Source organism: Mirounga angustirostris, unplaced genomic scaffold, assembly GCF_029215605.1.
Source record: "Mirounga angustirostris isolate CCGP_5_RB_7025 unplaced genomic scaffold, mMirAng1.0.hap1 SCAF_5, whole genome shotgun sequence".
NCBI lineage: Eukaryota > Metazoa > Chordata > Mammalia > Carnivora > Phocidae > Mirounga > Mirounga angustirostris.
Window position 1 is genome coordinate 77,988,614 of NW_026991713.1, and position 12,678 is coordinate 78,001,291.

Genomic DNA, 12,678 nt, shown 5'->3' on the forward strand with positions numbered 1-12,678 from the left:
TCATGGCTAAGAAAAAACAAAAAAAGACAAAAATAAAGGGCTGTGGGGGCACCTGGGTGGCTCAGCTGGTTAAGCAGCTGCCTTTGGCTCAGGTCATGATCTCAGAATCCAGCATTGGGCTCCCTGCTCGGCATTCCTGCTTCTCCCTCTCCCACTCTCCCTGCTTGTGTTCCCTCTCTCACTGTTTCTCTCTCTGTCAATTAAATAAATAATAATAAATAAAATTTTTTAAAAATAAATAAAGGGCTGTAAAAGATATACATTCAAACAGTAATCAAAAAAACAAAACAAAACAAAAAGTTGAAGTGGCTATATTAACACCAGAAAAATTAGACTTCAGACCAAAGAATATTACTGGGGATAAAGAGATTTCATAATGATATAGAAATAAATTAATCAGGCATACATAACCATCTTAAATGTATATGCATCTAATAACAGCTTCAAAATAAATGAAGCAAGGAGTGACAGAACTGAAATGATAAATACATAAATCAAAACCACAGCTAGAGATTTCAACAGTTTCTCAAAATAATTGATATAATAAGCAGGAAGAAAATCAGTAAATATATAGAAGACTTCAACAACATTATCAACCAATTTAAGCTAACATTTCTGGAGGTAGGCAGGGGATGGGCTAAATGGGTAATGGGTATCAAGAAGGACACTTGTGATGAGCCCTGGGGGTTGTACATAAGTGATGAATCACTAAATTCTACTCTTGAAACCAATGTTACACTATATGTTAACCAGTAGAATTTAAATAAAAACTCAAAACAAACAAAAATTTCTGGAAAAACGCTACCAGCCAGGTGCAGATTAGGCATTCTTTCAAGTGCATATATAACATTTAAAGACAGATTCTGTTCTTGGGGCTCCTGGGTGGCTCAGTCACTTGAGCATCTGACTCTTGAACTCAGCTCAGGTCTTGATCTCAGGGTCATGAGTTCAAGCCCCACATTGGGCTCCATCATGGGTGTGAGCATACTTTAAAAAAAAAAAAAATCGGGGCACCTGGGTAGCTCAGTTGTTAAGCGTCTGCCTTCAGCTCAGGTCATGATCCCAGGGTCCTGTGATCGAGTCCCACAACAGGCTCCCTGCTTGGCAGGAAGCCTGCTTCTCCCTCTCCCACTCCTCCTGCTTGTGTTCCTGCTCTCACTATCTCTCTCTGTCAAATAAATAAATAAAATCTTTAAAATAAATAAAATAAATAAAATAAAAATAAAAAATTCTTAGCAAACAAAGAATAGAGGAAAATGTCTTCAACCTGATACAGACGATCTCCAAAAAAGAAAACTCACAGCTAACATCATTATTTAATGGTCAAAGACCTAATGCCTCACCCTAAAATCCTTAAGAAGTCAAAGATGCGTGCTTTTCATGTTCTCATCAGAGGTCCTTGCCAGTGTAATAAGATAGGAAATAGAAATAAAAGGCATGCAGACTGGAAAAGAAGTAATACTATCTTTATTCACAGGCAACATGACTGTCTATGTTGAAAATCCTAAGGAATCCTCAAAAAAGTTACATGAAGAATACCAGATCAATAATTTAAAAAAACAACTGTATTTTATTATACACCAGAAGCTAATAACTGAAAATTAAAATAAACAATACCAATTATAATAACATTAAAAGTTCTGGAGATGGATAGTGGTAATGGTTACACAACAATGTGAATGTACTTAATGCCACTGAACTGTACATTAAAAATTATTAGAGTGATAAATTTTATGTCCTGTACATTTTACTACAATTTTAAAATTTAAAAAATACATGTAATGTTAATATAAAAAGGAAAAACAAAAAACAGAAACAACTGAAAATGTCTATCAGCTAGTAAACGGATAAAGGAATTGTGGTATATCCGCACAATGGAATACTACTCAGCAACAAAATTTAACCTATTCACGTACACAACAGCATGGATGAATCTTTATTCCACCAAGTGAAAGAAGCAAACACATAAAATGACATCCATAATGCTCCTTTTAAATAAAATTCTAAAAAAAAGGCAAAATTTCAGTGATGAAAAACAAATCAGGCTGTCAGGAACGAGGAGTGCTAGGATGGGAGCAATTGTAAAAAGCCATAAGGAAATATTTCAAAATGATGGAAATGTTCTAGATCATGAATGCAGTAGTAGTTTCTCATATGTAAATATGTGTAAAAAGGGCGCCTGGGTGGCTCAGTTGGTTAAGCAACTGCCTTCGGCTCAGGTCATGATCCTGGAGTCCCAGGATCGAGTCCCGCATCGGGCTCCCTGCTCAGCGGGGAGTCTGCTTCTCCCTCTGACCCTCCTCCCTCTCATGCTCTCTGTCTCTCATTCTCTCTGTCTCAAATAAATAAATAAAATCTTTAAAAAAAAAAATGTGTAAAAAGCCATGAAAGTATTATTGGTTATTTTAATTTATTTAATATTTTTAGTAGTATTGGATTTATGATGTGAAAAGGAATTCTGTTTGAGATTTCATCGCAGCCTCAACACTTGTCACTAGTGCGAAGTCCCCTCCTCTAGCACAGGTGGGAGTAGAAAGAGCACATTAAGCAGGTACTCCAGCTAATGAGCATTTCTTGAAAGTGAGGAGAAAGGAAAGATTATCTCTTAGGTAGAACTACAACTGTTACAAAAACCAAAGTGGGGAAGGATTGAGAACTAGAGAAAAAAGATGTGCAGTATTTAAACTGTCTCAGAGTGCTTAATGTAGCCAAGCTTAAAATCAGGTGTCCAAAAGATCAAACACAGGACAGATGAAGTGAGAACAGACCATGGAGTTATCAAACTGGAAAACCAAGGAAACTGAACACGGATGGGATAGATGTAATAAGAAAACAAAAAGATAACCTTAGATGAAAAGTGATATAGGGGACATCACTACATCAGGCTTTTTAAAGCTCTATACAGTAAGCTAGGCTGCCTGAACTAGAGAAGCTATCAGGCCTACCCAAATTATAATCATCTTTCTGCTTGGTAAAAGTCTGTCTTACTTTAGGTTTTACATACCACTACCCTCTGTCACACACAAAAAAAAGAAAACCTTATTTTTTTAGATTGTTGCGTAACAGAATGATTATATACTATAATCATACCATTATGCGGTTGGTACTCTACCAGTAAAGATCCTATAGTTCTTAATAAATTGGCTCAAATGTGCATTTCCAGTCTCATCTTCGGTCTTTTCCAGCCATTCTGAAAAGTCTGCCTTTTTTTTTTGCACAGAACAATAGCCCATGAATAAACACATTATTTTTGATTGACTGACTTCAACTTCTCAAATACATAGGAAAAAATCTGAACCACACCTGCAACTATGAACAGATTAGTCAGTTCAAAATTGCTATTCCAGAAAATTTCTTAAAACTTTACAAAGAACCACATACAACTCAAAAATGCACAATCAAACTTGGCTTATGCGCAAACTAGTACTACGCTAGGATATTTAAAGGATACAACAAATTGGGGGATTTCAATATTCCCAGGCAATTTAATATGAAACATATTCAGGTATATATGTGTGTGTTTATATAAACATGTATTCAATTATGTGCCCTATCCTGTGGTAGCATCTCTACTGTGAGTATCACCATACTATCATCTAGCTCGTTTTGGCATATTCCCTGGTAAATGTTATGAGCTTAATCTTCTTACCATAATTTTTTTACCATGAGAAAAAGATACACGAACTATGGGTAACTGGAACGCAATGGTAGTGATGTGAACAAAAGTGCGATTCTCCTAAGCATTGGTTCCTCCACAATCACTACAACTCTGATGCCTATGATAGTGAAAGAGGACTTCAACTCCCTCTATTTTGACCTCAGTCTGTATTTTCTAATTCTTTAAGTTCTCCTTTCCAGCTTAACTCAACTCAGGCAAAAGACCCTGCAGGCAAAGCATTCTGTGATGGGAACTGAAACTATTCCCTCAAGCAACAGGGACTGCCCTGACACCAGCAAGACCACATGTGATTGATCCCAAGACAATGATCAACCTGACATTTAATGCCCACTTGCATGTATCTATGGACTTTTGTCCTACATTTTCCTTATCTAAACCTTTAAGTATTTTCAGCATTTTGGAGACAGTCTTTGAGACGCTAGTCTGCTGTCTTTCCAGTGTTAGCCTCACTGAAATAAATTTCTTTCTTGTTGCACCACCACTCATCTCTCTGCCCTTGGATTTTGTCAGTGGCAAGTGGCTGAACCTGCTGTTTGGGATCCCCAGAGCCAGGTGCTCTTTGCACCTCTGTGTCCCAGTTACAACAGTAGTTTCACGATATTCTGAAAGGCTAAAACAAAGAATCTCTTAAAATGAAAGTAACATTCTATTTACATCCCTCACAATGACTTTCTCTCTCAACACACACACACACACTTGAAGTCATCAATAACCTTCAGTCTGAGTTTCACAGATGAAGAACAATTAGAACAGCATCGGTCTGACCAATCTCCCATTACGTTAAGAACAGCTAAGAACAGATAACTACTTAAAAGAATGCTACAGTTCCTACATACAGAAACACATGCCTCAGCTTCTCGATATATATAACATATATATATATACACCAACATATATATATATATAACCTACATATATATCAATATATATACATACCAATATACCTATATATATATATATAAAACCAATTAATGGTGTTTTATTCAGTTTATTCAATTATTAGCCTTCCTCCTAAAGAGTTGATAAACTTGAAAATTCATTACATTTACTCTCCCAAAAAGATGGCATACCTTTCTTGATTAGAATAACAGTTCTGTGATATTTCTGAAGCACAATCTGTATTTTCTTTTAATTACTAAAAACATGTTAAAGTAATTGAATTGCAGGAAGAACCAAGATTTTCTCTGCTTAGAAAATCACTATATGTCTTCTAAGTCTGAGAACCAAGAGAGAAAGAACTCTACTGAGAGCTGATTTAAAAAAAGAGAAAAAGAGGTTCTGAAATGATTTGCATGATTCCAGACCTCAGCATTGCTACACAATCACAATGGAAAGAATGTGTGGTAATTAACCAGCTTTAAATGCTGTTAAGTATCCAAACAATCATTCTTTTCCCCTCAAAATGTTTTATGAACAGGGAAATCTTATAGTCTTCATAATTACTCCTTTAACTTACTTTACTTTTAAAAAAATGAAAACAAACAGTACTGAGTACCACTGCTCATGGGTTTCTCCTCTTTTTAATTTAAGCAATATCTTATTTGGCATAGGATTCCATTTTACTATATTCACTAATCTGTCACCAGAAATATTTAATTAATACCTAGCTTTCAACAAGGAGGACAGAGGCATAATGACTATTTTCAATAATCTAAAATGAGGTTGTGGGGGAAAATAAAAGCTCAAAGAGAAGAGGGCAAGATGGTGGTGAAGTAGGAGAACCCGAGGCTCAACTCATCCAACAAACACAACCAGATAACTATTAAATCATCCAAAATATCCCAGAAATCAACATGAAGACTGGCAGAACAAACTCCACAAATAAAGGTAGAGAAGAGACCACATCAAAGAAAGTAGTAAGTGCAGAGAAGCAAGCTGGAAGAGAAACAGACCCTGGCTGCTGCAGTCAGGAGGGAGCCATAGTTGCAGAGAAGGGCAAGAGACAGACTAACACATAGGGGAGGGCACAAGGAAAACAAATCCCCATAGCTATTAGCTTGGAAAGTGAGAGGGGCTGAATTTCATGAGTTCTTGCAATCAGTGGAGCTTACAGCCTGGAGTTTTAAAAGTCAGTGTGTTTGGCTCAGGGCGAGCCCAGAGGACATTGGGATTGCTCTTGGAGAAAAGGCAGGCAAAGAGCCCACAGACATATAGCATGAAAACAGCGATCTAAAGAGCACCAAGGGCACACAATAGGGAAGTTAGTTGCTCATCTCTGAGCATGTCCCAAAGAGGCAGCCTTCAGAGAGAGAGCCCCAGAAACAAAGGAACTGGCAGGCACCATTTCCCTCCCTCACCCAATATAAACTCACAGACACCTGCAGGATCCAGCTCAGGGCTTATACTCACTACCTAACATGCTTACACCAAGCTCCCTCAACCCCCTTGCTCCAGGGTGGAACCGCTGCTACCAGTCACTCTTGCCTCACTCCCAGCGCAGCAGGAACCCTCCTTCAGACAACCGGCCCATACCCCTGCTCATACCAGAGGTGGTGACAGGTCTCATTTCACAAGCAGACCAGAACACACCTACTTAAAAAACATCCCATATTCAGCCCAGGGACAAAACACTGCCCACAAGAGGCAAAGGGAGCCTCTACAGACAACTGGCCTGAAGGATAAAGTGGTCAGGACACAACAGAAGAGTGCATGCAGCATACGTTGAAGATACTCCCAGAGGCACCAGGCATGGGGAATAGGGGAAACTACACTGCAGGGCACTATAGGACCTCTTCTTCATAAAGCCATTACCCTTAACAACAAGAGACATGGCTAACAATCCTAACACAAAAACAGGTAGAGACTTAGACAAAATAAGAAGACAGAGGAATTTATCCCAAATGAAAGGACAGGACAAGGCCACCACCAGAGATCTAAGCGACATAAATGTAAGTAACATGCCTGATAGAGAATTTAAAGCAATGATCATAAGGATACTAACTAGACCTGAGAAAAGACTAGAGAACATCAGTGAGTCCATTAACACAGAGATAAGGAATAAAGTAGCAGAGATAAAGGGCTGAATAAACAAAATGAGAAAAACACTTGACGGAAGGAAGAGATGGATGGAAGAAGCAGAGAAACGAACTGATGACTTAGAAGACAGAGTAATGGAAAGTAATCAAGCTGAACAAAAGAGAGAAATAAGAATTATGCAAAATGAGAATAAACTTAGGGAACTCAGTGACTTGATCAAAAGTAAGAGCATTCATATTACAGGTGTCCCAGAAGAGAGAAAAGGGGGCAGGAAATTTATTTGAATAAATAACACTGAAAAATTTCCCAATCTGGGGAAGGAAACAGATATCCAGATCCAGGAGGCATAGAAAACTCCCAACAAAACCAAAAAAGCAAATCCACATCAACACATACTATAATTAAAATGCCAAAATATAGTAATAAAGAGAAAATATTAAAAGCAGCAAGGCAAAAGAAGACAGTTACATATAAGGGAAACCCCATAAGGTTATCAGCAAATTTTTCGCAGAAATTTTCCAAGCCAGAAAGAAGTGGCATGCTATATTTAAAGTACTCAAAGGGAAAAACCTGCAGCCAAGAAAACTATCCAGCAAGGCCATCATTCAGAATAGAAAGAGAGATAGAGAGTTTCCCAGACAAACATAAATGAAAAAAAAGTTCATGACCACAAAACCAGCCCTGCAAGAAATATTAAAGGGGAGTCTTTGAGTTGAAAGGAAAGCTCAAAAATGACAGTGTAAAGGCAGAAAACACAAAATTTGTAAAAAGGAATATTTCTGTAAAAAATCAGTCAAGGAACTCATAAAATTAAAGGATGCAAAATATGAAAACATATTACCTAAAACGTGGGGAGGAGAAGAGTAAAGAATGTGTTCAAACTTAACGAACTTAAAATAGACTGCTATATGCCGAAGATGTTATATGCAAACCTAATGGTAACCACAAATCAAAAACCACTAATAAGTATGCAAAGAATAAACAGAAAGAAATCCAAATATATCACTAAAGAAAACCAGCAAACTATGAAAGAGAGAAAGACAAGAAAGGATTGGAGAAAATCTTCAGAAACAACCAAAAAACAAGTAAAATGGCTACAAATACATATCTATCAATAATTAGTTTGAATGTAAATGGAGTACATGCTCCAAACAAAAGATACAGAGTGACAGAATGGATTTAAAAAAAAAAAAAAAGGCCCATCTAGATGCTGCCTACAAGAGACTCATTTTAGACCTAAAGACACGTGCAAACTGAAAGTGAGGGGATGGAGAAACATGTACCATGCAAATGCATATCAAAAAAAGACATAGTGGCAATACTTATATCAGACAAAACAGACATTAAAAGAACAATTATAACAAGAGACAAAGAAGGACACCATACAATAATAAAAGGGACAATCCAACAAGAAGATATAACAATTGTAAATATTTATGCACCCAATATGGGAGCACCTAAATACATAAAACAGTTAATAACAAACATAAAGGAATTAATTGATAATAATACAATAATAGTAGGGGACCTTAACACCCCACTTACATCAATGTACAGATCACCTAAACAGAAAATCAACAAGGAAAGAATGGCTTTGAATGACACCCTGGACCAGAAGCATTTAACAGATATATTCAGAACATTCCATCCAAAAACAGCAGCACACAGATTCTTTCCAAGTACACATGGAACATTTTCCAGAATAGATCACATATTGAACCACAAAACAAGCCTCAACAATTTCAAAGAGATCAAGGTCATACCATGCATCTTTTCTAACCACAGTATTATGAAACTAGAAGTCAACCACAAGAAAAAATCTGAAAAGACCACAAATACATGGAGGTTAAAGAACATGCTACTACATAATGAATGGGTCAACCAGGAAATAAAAGAAGAAATAAAAAAGTACATGGACACAAATGAGAGTGAAAACACAACAGTCCAAAACATTTGGGATGCAGCAAAAGCAGTTCTAAGAGGGAAGTTTATAGTAATACAGGCCTACCTCAAGATGCAAGAAAAATCTCAAATCAACAACCTAACCTTTCACCTAAAGGAGCTACAAAAAGAACAACAAACAACCTAAAGCCAGCAGAGGAAAGGAAATAATAAAGTTTAGAGTAGAAATAAATGATATAAAAACTAAAAAATAAATAGAACAGATCAATGGAAGCAGGGGCAGTCTTTTTTAAAAACATCAATAAAATTGATAAACTTCTATCCAGACTTATCAAGAAAAAAAGAGAAAGGACCAAAAAATAAATAAATAAAAATAAATAAAATCACAAATGAGAGACGAGAAATAACAAGCAACCCCACAGAAATATAAACAATTTTAGAAAATAGTATGAAAAACTACATACCAACATAAATTCAAAAAAAAACATACAACCTACCCAAACTGAAACAGGAAGAAATAGACAATTTGAACAGACTGATTATCAGCAAAGAAATTGAGTCAGTAATCAAAAAACTCTCAACAAACAAAAGTCAAGGATCAGATGGTTTCATGGGTGAACTGGACCAAACACTTAAAGAAGACTTAATACCTATTCTCTCAAACTGTTTCAAAAAATGCAAGAGGAAGGACAACTTCCAAATTCATTCTATGAGGCCAGCATTACCCTGATACCAAAACCAGATAAAGACAACACAAAAAAAGAACTATAGGCCAATATTCCTGATGAATATAAATGCAAAAATCCTCAATAAAATACTAGCAAAACAAATCTAACAATACATTAAAAAAATCATTCCCCATGATCAAGTGGGATTTATTCCTGGTTTGCAAGGGTGGTTCAATATTTGCAAATCAATCAACATAATTAATACATCACATCAGTAAGAGAAAGAATAAGAACCACATGATCCTTCCAATAGATGCAGAAAAAGCATCTGACAAAGTACAACATCCATTCATAATATAAACACTCAACAAAGTAGGTTTAGAGGAAATATACCTCAACATAATAAAGGCCATATATGAAAAACCCACAGCTATCATCACCCTTAATAGGGAAAAACTGAGAGCTTCTCCTCTAAGGTCAGGAACAAGACAAGGAGGTCTACTCTCACCACTTCTATTCAACATAGTACTGGAGGTCCTGGCCACAGCAATCAGACAACAAAAAGAAATAAAAGGCATCAAAATCATTAAGAAAAATGTTAAACTTTCACTATCTGCAGATGACATGATATTATATACAGAACACCTGGAAGACTTCACCAAAAAACTGCTAGAACTGATAAACAAATTCAGTAAAGTCTCAGGATTCAAAATCAATGTACAGAAATTTTTGCATTTCTATACACCAGAAATGAAGCAACAGAAAGAGAAATTAAGAAAACAATCCCATTTACAACTGCACCAAAAATAATAAAATACTGAGGAATAAACCTAACCAAAGAGTTAAAAGACCTGTACTTTAAAAACTATAAAACACTGATGAAAAGAAATGAAGATGACACCAAATAATGGAAAGACATTCCATCCTCATGGATTGGAAGAACAAATATTGTTAAAATGTCTATACTGATGTGGAGATGTTGGGGTTCAGAGCTGATGGCCAAGAAAGAATTCTTGAGATATCTCTGGTGCAAAAAGGTGGTTTTATTAAAGCACAGGGACAGGACCCAAGGGCAGAAAAGAGTTGCCCCTGGATTGTGAGAAGCAACTGATTATACTTTGGAGTTGGGGGAAGTGAATACAAAGGGAAGTTTACAAATAGATTTTCATCTGCTAAAGACTCATAGGATCCTGGAGGCCTACCTATTGTCAAGCTAAGGTTGTTTTTCCCACGAGCAAAGCATTAACATTAAGACTGGGAGTTCCTGGGGATACCTGGGTGGCTCAGTGGGTTAGCGTCTGCCTTCAGCTCAGGTCATGATCCCAGCATCCTGGGATTGAGTCCCTCATCGGGCTCCCTGCTCAGCAGGGAGCCTGCTTCTCCCTCTGCCTGCCGCTCCCCCTGCTTGTGCTCACTCTCTCTCTCTCTGACATACAAATAAATACAATCTTTAAAAAAAAAGATTGGGAGTTCCTGGAGGAAAGTTATACTCTGCCAGCCTGAAGTATTTGTCAATAGGCTGCAGGTTATAAGTAAATTTAATTTTATCTGCATTTCGGTTTTTGACCTTTGTTCTCTATATCATATACTACCTAAAGCAATCTACACATTTAATGCAGTCCCTATCAAAATACCAAAAGCATTTTTCACAGAACTACAACAAACAATCCTAAAATTTGTATGGAATCTCAAAACCCCAAATAGCCAAAGTGACTTGAAAAAGAAAAGCAAAGCTAGAGACATCACAATTCCAGACTTCAAGTTATCTTACAAAGCTGTAGTGATCAAGACAGTATGGTACTGGCACAAAAACAGACACATAGATCAATGGAACAGAAAGGAAAACCCAGAAATGGATGCCTAACTATATGATCAATTCATCTTCGACAAAGTAGGAAAGAATATCCAATGGGAAAATGACAGCCTCTTCAACAAATGGTTTTGGGAAAACTGCAAAAGAATGAAACTGGACCACTTTATTACACCATACACACAAATAAATTCAAAATGGATTAAAGATCTAAAGGTGAGACAGGAAACAATAAAAACCCTTGGCCCAATTTGAAACATGAAATTAACCATCGCAAGTCCATCCCTAGTCAACTTAGTACCTGTATACATCTCCTTAAACCACACTTAATCTCCAAATAAAGACAATAACAAGGTCTTAATTATGACTAAGATGATACAACTATCCTGTGTATACCTGGAAACATACTAACCTCTTCCTCAGAAGAGGAGGAGAAGTCCTTGAATTAGGTTTACTCTTCCTGATACCTCAAATTTTATATACTATGATGGAAAAGTAACACTACTTAAAATACTATGTATACACTCAATGCATCTTATGCTACATGATAAGGAAATGAGAGGGAAAAAAACAAAGATATTTTACATATGTAGCCATACATATGTGTGCATACATACACACAAACATATTCATAACAATTGAAAGGAAATACTCATGACTATTACAGACTTTGTTTCTGTAACTGGTCACATGGTTATAGCTGGTATTTAGAACTACCTTCTTCCACTACCCATTCTGAATTTCTTTTGTCTTCAGCAAGCAATTCAGCTGGTCATGACTCTTTGATGGGCTGACTCAAACCTTCATTCCTGAGGGTCTAGGCCATCAGCAGTCCTCCCTGAACTGGCTTATTTTAGTTTTCCATTGACCTTAATCAGAGGGCACGGTAATACTAAGACGCCCTAAGGGATCTCCTGTATTTCAGACATACTTTTCCTTACCTCCATTGTGAAGTAGGAGTCCAATTTCTCCCTTGGTAGTCAGGATCAGTCATCCCGGCCAGCAGTGGCTTTGCCTGTTGATTCAGTGGCATGAGGAGTCCAAACCGGCAGTGCAGCCGTCTGAACTTCCAGTTCAATGGAATCGTTGTGTCTCCTGGTAAAAGCGTTCCTCCCTTTGGAACTCTGTCTAGGCCAGCACAGCATAAAGTCATGGAAATAGGCACTAAAAATTTTGCTCATGGGTCAGTAGGAGTCATAGTGAATGGAGTCACTTCCATTCCCACCCCTTGATTCCTGAACCTATTACGAATCCTGGCTATGGGAGAAACTGGATACTAATTCTGAGCATATACAACCTTCTTAAGAACCTCGCCCCAGTGCTGCAAGAAACTGACACACCTAGCTGGCACTGTAACTTAAGTCTTCAAAAGGCTATTCCAACATTCTATCAAGCCAGTTGCTTCAGGATGGTAGGAAACATAAGACCAATGAATTCCACAAGCTGTAATTCTTTTGCTCTGAAATAAGTTTCTTGATCAGAAGCAAGTCTGGGGGCGCCTGGGTGGCTCAGTCGTTAAGCGTCTGCCTTCGGCTCAGGTCATGATCCCAGGGTCCTGGGATCGAGCCCCGCATCTGGCTCCCTGCTCAGCGGGAAGCCTGCTTCTCCCTCTCCCACTCCCCCTGCTTGTGTTCCCTCTCTCG

The 12,678-nt window shown here is 37.4% G+C and overlaps 1 protein-coding gene across 10 annotated transcripts in view; it reads right to left on the minus strand.

Moving 5' to 3' along the window:
* Positions 1-12,678, minus strand: part of CCDC91 (coiled-coil domain containing 91) — a 347,484-nt gene that overhangs the window by 323,377 nt on the left and 11,429 nt on the right. The window contains exon 2 of one of the 10 annotated variants that reach the window (XM_064591464.1): positions 11,977-12,163. The exons of 8 other annotated variants lie outside the window; for them this stretch is intronic. The gene's annotated coding sequence lies outside the window, so the exon portion shown is untranslated. The remainder of the gene's footprint in view (positions 1-11,976; positions 12,164-12,678) is intronic. One more of the 10 variants, XM_064591465.1, reaches the window with a different exon arrangement.